The sequence below is a fragment of the Sparus aurata genome, chromosome 6 (genome assembly GCF_900880675.1).
Source record: "Sparus aurata chromosome 6, fSpaAur1.1, whole genome shotgun sequence".
In the NCBI taxonomy this organism is placed as follows: Eukaryota; Metazoa; Chordata; class Actinopteri; order Spariformes; family Sparidae; genus Sparus; species Sparus aurata.
The window spans coordinates 28,269,046-28,276,431 of record NC_044192.1 but is presented as its reverse complement, the minus strand read 5'-3'; positions in this window follow the sequence as shown (position 1 = coordinate 28,276,431).

Genomic DNA, 7,386 nt, shown 5'->3' with positions numbered 1-7,386 from the left:
TGTGTGTGTGTGTGTGTGTGTGTGTGTGTGTTGGGGTCAGACCTGCAGAATGAAGGTGTCCTCTGATTCGGTCCACTGTGGGGCGGGGGGTCAGCGCGACAGACGACTCAGCACCTGTCACCAGCCGAGTCCCACTCATCAGTCACCACCTCCATATGCTGCCCATTAAAATCAGACATGTGGGCACTCGACTGGCAAAGTCCGCACACCTAGTGACCCTCTCCACATCTGTTGACAAAGCCTTAAACACATGCAGCACGGAGAGGGTGGGGGGGAGGACAGTCGACAGGGGAAGGAGGGCAAAAGGAAACAGCGGCCACATTTACATGCAATGAAGAGAACTGGCTCTCGGTCGACGGTTCTAATGGTCATCACTCATTTACTCCTAGTGAAGATGGAAAATGATGGAAAAGATGTAAAAAAAAAAAAAACACACCAAATATATACTAATTGCTCAGCAATTTCCTAAAACAGCCGGGCATATCAGACTCTGGCTGTACAGAAAACAACAGCAAATTCAATAAGAAATATATAGAATATCACATTCTTAAAATGACCCTTTCTGAGATGTCTGACATCACAACAACACAGGGAGATGGGATACTGGTGCTTACAGTATGGTATTATAGCAATGTCATTTATTTTGAATCATCTGTGCATCTTTTCTTGCTCTTTTACTGCTGTGACCGTCTTATCTTATCTTATCTTATCTTATCTTATCTCATCGCACTTTCTACAAAGTGAACAGTCCTATGAAACCTCTTGATGGCATTAAATCTTCAAGAAACAAATATCCCTCCTCTGTTGCTCTCGGTAAGGTTTCCTCCACTGTTTCCCTGTTAAAGTCTCAACGTTAACAATTTGATTTGAGTTTTTCTCTCGGGACACAGGGTGTCTAAGGACAAACGCTGTCGTGTGGCGTGCAGATTGTGAAGCCCCTTCAGCCATATTGGTTTCTGTGTTAAATTCAAATGACTAGAAAAATACATAGCTAATACTTGAGCGAACCTACCCGTTAACTGTTTTATTCAATGCAATAACAAGAACCCTCAGTCATTATTTTGTAAAAAGATGCATGTAAGCAGTTTAACCCGAATTAGACCTTTACTGGACAATGGCCAGTAGCTGGAGTGAGGCCATGCATACAAGTGTCGCCTGAGACAGAGGAGGAGACGCATGAAATGAGGGAATATTAGTTCAAAGTGGGAGAGAAATTCTCTCTGTCTAACAATGACGCTGCTGATATTTGACGGAAGTGTGTGTGTGTGTGTGTGTGCGTGTGCATCGTGATGCAAGGCATGTGTGCTCGTTGTGCTTGTATTTCCACATGAGCCTAATATGCCTGTGTGTGTGTGTGTGTGTGTGTGTGTGTGTGTGTGTGTGTGTGTGTGTGTGTCTAAATGTGAGAGAGTGTGTGAGCGCACTTGAGTGACTGTGTAAAAGAAATGCAGAGGGCATTCTCTTCAAACGGATGGTATTCAAAGAGCAGGGAGTTTCAAAAGGAGACAGCACTGAGGGCAGTCGGGTTTGAACTGTGTTTGTGCAAAGCAGCCCGCCTTTAAAAAGAGGGGGGCGAGGGCGAGGGGGGGTGGAGAGAAAAAAAAGGAATTCCTGAAGTGCACTCGCTTTTCTTGGCGGAGGAGGAGAGAATATTAGGTGAAATAAAGAGAGAGCGGTGGAGCCAGACAGAGAAAGACGGGGAGAAAGGGAGTTTGTTAAGCGACCAGAGAGCAAAGGGAGGAATAAGAGAGAGGAGGGAGCTGTGGACTGGACGGCAGGAGAGAGAGAGAGAGAAAGAAGAAGAGAGTAGGAGAGGGACACATAGAGGGAGAACATTGGCCCGGGGCGCCGCTACGTGCTGCGCCTCCTTTCTCCCCTTTTTCTTCAGGAGACTCAGAGAGGAGAGGAAAGAAAAAGAGAGGAGACGAGAAAAGAACAAAAAAACCCACTTTCCATCAGGACCTATGGGAGCGCCGAAGCCGGCGGTGCCCCATATAGCTGCACCAATCTGACCTCGGCGCTGCTGGAGTGATGGCTAGTGAATTACCATGTCAGTGGCCCGGTGCCCCGTCATGCCAGCCCCCTCACACACATAATAAACACACTCCATCACCCGTTAGACCCAACCACACTGCCCAAAGAGAGCATATTAATTATAGATGTACGTTAAATTACTTTCATTACCTCTTCTGCTCAGTGGACGGGACAGAGACGGGGATGATGGATGGAAAGGGGTCGGCTATACCTCCCCGAGTAGTGAACGCCCCCTGTTTTACTTTCCTCTAACCCTTTTCCAGCCCTTTCATTCTTTATGTTGCACCAGCTCCTCCGCATTCTGTGGTTTCTCTCTCGCCGTTTGTCTCTCTATCCCAGGAACTCGCAAACGGGTTTTTTTTTTCTCACAGTGATAAATTGTTAAAACAACAGACCAGATCAGATCTAATAGTATTCTGCTGAAGGCAATGACTGAACATATGTACAAACAGCAGAGAAGTGGATTACGGCGCAGAGGAGATTTGAGAAGTAGGCTGGAACGACTCTGATAAAAAAAAAAAACTACAACAATCAACCATCTCACACGTCTGACCTTAAAAGGGGCCCTGTGTAGTTTTGGAGAGGAAATTCAAACTCAGAATTTTGACATTTATAATATTATTGAGGTAAAAAAACAAACTCAGAAAAAATCCTTTCTTTTCATAACTGATTAAACAAGCTGGTCTCGGAGGAATATAAGGCCCCCTGAACACTGTTTGAAGCAAAGGTGGCAGGGTCCGCCACATATCAACAAAGTAAAACAGTATGAAACTGTGTTGTCCTTTAAGGTCAGTTTGTTTTTGTTTTTTCCTAAAATTTTTGTTTTTTTAAATTGAGAGATACCAAGGGGGTCGCCTTTCAGTATCAACAGCAGTGCGGTAACATTAGTGATGGGAACGGCACTTCTTTTTACTGTACTGAATCTCTAGAATCCGTTCATTAAAATGATTCGTTCAAAAGATTCGTTCACCGAATCGTTCAGTACTCTCCAACTCCCTGAACTGATAAGCAGCCAAACAATCCGTCATTCAGTTCATTAATCAGCCCTGAGGTTCACGTTCACTTACTGAGGGACGATGCGGTCATGGACTGTAGTACACAATCATTCGCGGGAGACGCAGCGCTGCTTTGAGTGGTATACATGCACTAAAATTATTACACGGTGAAAGTGTCCTCTGTGCACAGTAAAATCAATTAACATGATGCTACACGGATGTTAGCAACACAGCGCTAGTTTTAGCAGTACGGTTACTGAACGTGAATCAACTCCTCTGCCCTGAGTGAGTGAGTGAGTGACACAGCGCCACTTTCTGCACAGTAAGTGAAGGAGAATCACGTCCTCAGCGACAGTTCTCTGTATGCAGTAGGTCCGCGAATCATGAACGAATCACAGCGCGAACGTGAATTACGTCCTCACAGTTCTCTGTGTGAGTCGCGGCAGTTCCACTCCCCGCCGGCATGCTCGCGGCTGAGCTCAACTGAACTGAGAAAGGAACGAATCAGTACTTGAAGTGATTTTGTTCACTTTGTTCACTCAAAAGATTTGTTCGTTTGAACGACACGTTCGCGACCAACACAACACTAGGTAACATTTGAGATGTGTGTTCTAACATCAGTGTTCATTTCTCTGATAGTTACAGGTCAAGTAGACTAAATACTTTGGTGTTCATGCCGTTTCCCTGACTATCATTCCCATAGGTGTACGGACCCTAAAGACAGGATTAATTAATCAAGTAAGGTCAGCCTTTAAATTACTTTTGATACCTAAGTACACTGAATACCAGTATGACTCTAGTGTGGCCTGCTTTTAACAGCATGAAGGGGAAAAAAGCTCTAGACATGTTTTGTTCCAGGCTGTAAAAATGTTTAATTATGGGGCTTCACAGGAATTTACACCACTTTTGGAGCCAGCCTCAAGTGGCCATTTGAAGAACAGCAGGAGTGCCACTTTGCTAAAAGCAAATAAGGACATTTCCCGAAAAGTTGTAATGTTCTCTAATGTGATCACGAGCGCCGCCATCATTCCTCGGTGACAGCACCAGCAAGGTGGGTAGTGAAGGAGAGAAGGTCGATCAGGGTTAAAGCATAAAGTGGACAAGCGGTCAGCTCAACATTTTCGTTTTCCATCCAGGCAGATGGGCTAATTGTAAATGAATGAATGAATGAATGAATGTCTGACCAAGCAACTAAATCGACTTGATCTTTAAAATAAAAAGATACACATAGATGGTTATTTATGTTCAAGAAAACTTTTTGGAAACTCAAATAAGTTTATAAGTTTATCAAACTTATAAAATGTGGAGAACAAATATCACCTTCTCCATGGGAACATGTAGTGACTTTTCATGGTGCTTTGATGAAATCCACGGTGTAAGCCCTTTCTGATGAACTTCTGCGCAGATGTTAATACAAACACTCCGGGGGGGAATCATGTGATACCTGACATTGCTAATGTGGAAATAGCACATCTCTGGTGTTATCTCGCATAATCTCTCAGTGTACTCCCTAAGCAAATAACAAAGCATCACATCTTCAAACCTAAAGGCCACTGTAGGATGCTCAGTGTGTGTGTCTGTGTGTGTGTGTGTGAGTGTGTGTCCTTGCTCCACTGTGTTCTGTAAGTTTGATCTCACTCCGGCGGGTGGGAAGCATTACATTGGTAGCCTGTGCTTGCTCAACACCCTGGGCCTATCTAATCTCTGGTGCTCTGAAACATCCCATTCAATTTCTTCTGTTGATAGATGCCACTGCTCTTTGAGCCCTCTGGGAGCACATTCTTTCCCTCCCGCTTGTCTCCCGACTCCTCGCTTGTGTAACACCACTCCAGATTCATCAGGTCAGCCACCTATTGTAAACAAGCGGGATCTGCCTCGCGCGGACCCAAAGGTCAGGAGGAAGGCTGATAATCAACATCCAGACACCGCTCTCTCTTTCTCTCTCTCTCTCTCTCGCTCATTCCACTCGTGTTGGTGGATGCTGATGAACACAAATGTTTGACGCACAGAGAGGCGGGATGGTTTTATGAAGAGTGATGCTCAATTGCAGTCACGCACTACCACGCAGGCTGCTGGTTTTACATGAACTGACAGTTAAACACACAGTATGTAATTTCAGCTGCTCTCAATCAAACCAGTGAAAACAAAAGCAGTAGTTAGATGAGGTTGTCAGGCGGCGAGGGAGGGAGATGGGCGCTGTGTTGTTAATATTTACACAACCAGCATTGCAGATGAAAATGTGATCACGTGATCCGGGCAGACATGTTAACTAAAAAAAATGCAGTACATTTTATTCTCCACCTCACACTTAGTCGCGTTCGCATAAAAATTCCTTCTTCTCGCTCTGAGGCAACATTTGACGTTTTCCGGGAAGTTATAGCAACAGGTGACTCACTGAAACACACGGTGACCTCGAGTAAAATTGGGGTTTTGGGTTTGGACATTGTTGGAAACATCTGGGATAATGTCAGTACACAATAATATATATAACTTACTGTAGGTGTGGTCATTTCTGGATATTTTAGTATGGAAATGTTGCATATGAAACCTTTAACTGAGAGCTGTCAATCACAATTAGGACAGGGCTCATTAAAGCTGCAGGGTTCCTGCACCTTTTACAGAACCAAATTCAAGCACGTTTTTACTCACATCTGTGGTAAATCACATGTACATGCATATGCTCAAAATTATTATTTCACGTCATCAGTTTAAATCTGAAGTTTTTGTGCTACAAACAGGCAAACTGTTTACATTTCCTGACACAGTACCTCCCCAAATAACAAATATTCAGCAGTTTCAATCACCTTCTCCAAAATCCATCTTTCAAACCTTGAAAATACCACATTTAAGCTCCTACAGGGAACTTTTATTTGGTGTTGATTCTGGTGGCCTCTTTGGACAAAAGGTGAAGAGGATTAAACAAAGTCAACTTTGTTTTCCTGCCGTTCCACCGGACTACAAAGCAACTTCTTTCCTCAATTTACCCTCAGCACTCCACCACGTAAAGTTGTTTTAATGAAATGAATCCGACTGGTTGACATTAAGACCAACTATAATAATCCTTTGGAAACAGCTGATCTTTTCACTGATGGTCTCATTTGCTCATGTAGGTTTTATAGAGGCAACGGTATTAAAGACATATTTTGCCTTTCCTTCAGTGTCTTCAAGTCCACACAAACAGAAGCTCCCCTCTCCCAGGGGAAATGCTGCCCCCGAAACGCCTCATCAGTAGTCCCACCCTTCATTCTGTGACATCACAGAGTCACACATTTGCACAATTTATGCCTAGTGGCTAGATTTGCACAATAGATTTCATTCAACGAAGCTGCTCTGTTGTTAGTGGTGCTGGCTCAGGCGTGTGTGAGCTGGCCAATCAGAGCAATGGGGGTGGGGGCGTTAAGACAGAGGAGGAATACAGCGATGCAGCACTGGTATGTAAACCAATTCCTTTGAACCAAGCACTCATCCTTAAGAGCTTTAACACAGGCACTGAACACCAAAGCGAAGGAGACAAAATATACCACACACACACACACACACACACACACACACACACACACACACACACACACACACACACACACACACACACACACACACACACACACACACACACACACACACACACACACCACAGTAGAGCAGAATATCTAACATACAACTACCTGGGGCCATGTTATTCACAATTCTTTTGTTTGTTTTTGTTCCACAGTATTTTTCATCTACCACTGCCTCATCACCCGACCACCAGCAAGAACCTCTGGAGACCCAGAAGTCTTTGTTTTTACCATTGAGCATGGAGGACAACGGTCATGGAGCTCACAGAGAACAAACATTGTGGGGAGGGCGGGCTGCAGAGGAGGGTCAGCAGGGCAGAGGGGAACAGGAGGTGAGGGGAAATATAATAATGATAAACAGATTTCTGTTCAGAGCGCCCATCTCCTCGTCTCTGGGGTGCCTTTCCACCTTGTCATGTCCAGAGTCCTTGCATATAAAACTCAGCAAAAAGGACGGGAGACAGCAAAAAAGTGCGTGTATGTGTGTTTGCGCGCGCATTTCTAATTTATTGGCCCACTGATTTGCTGACGTGTGTGAGGCCGCATGCAGCTCGGAGCACTAGCCTGGAACATCCGGGCTCTGCTTCATTAGGTGCTCACGCCCTTAAGCTGCTGACATTTCCAAACTTGTTCCCGAGTCTTCTAATTGTCGTGAAAAATTGGACACAGCCACCAACACTGAGGAGCTGCGTGGTGGATCTCGATTTGACGGCAGTGCGAGCGCCATTTACCTCGCCGCTTCAATGTGGAATGCAGAAACTTGCTTATATCTGCCCAGGACTCAGTAATTGATGCAGAAA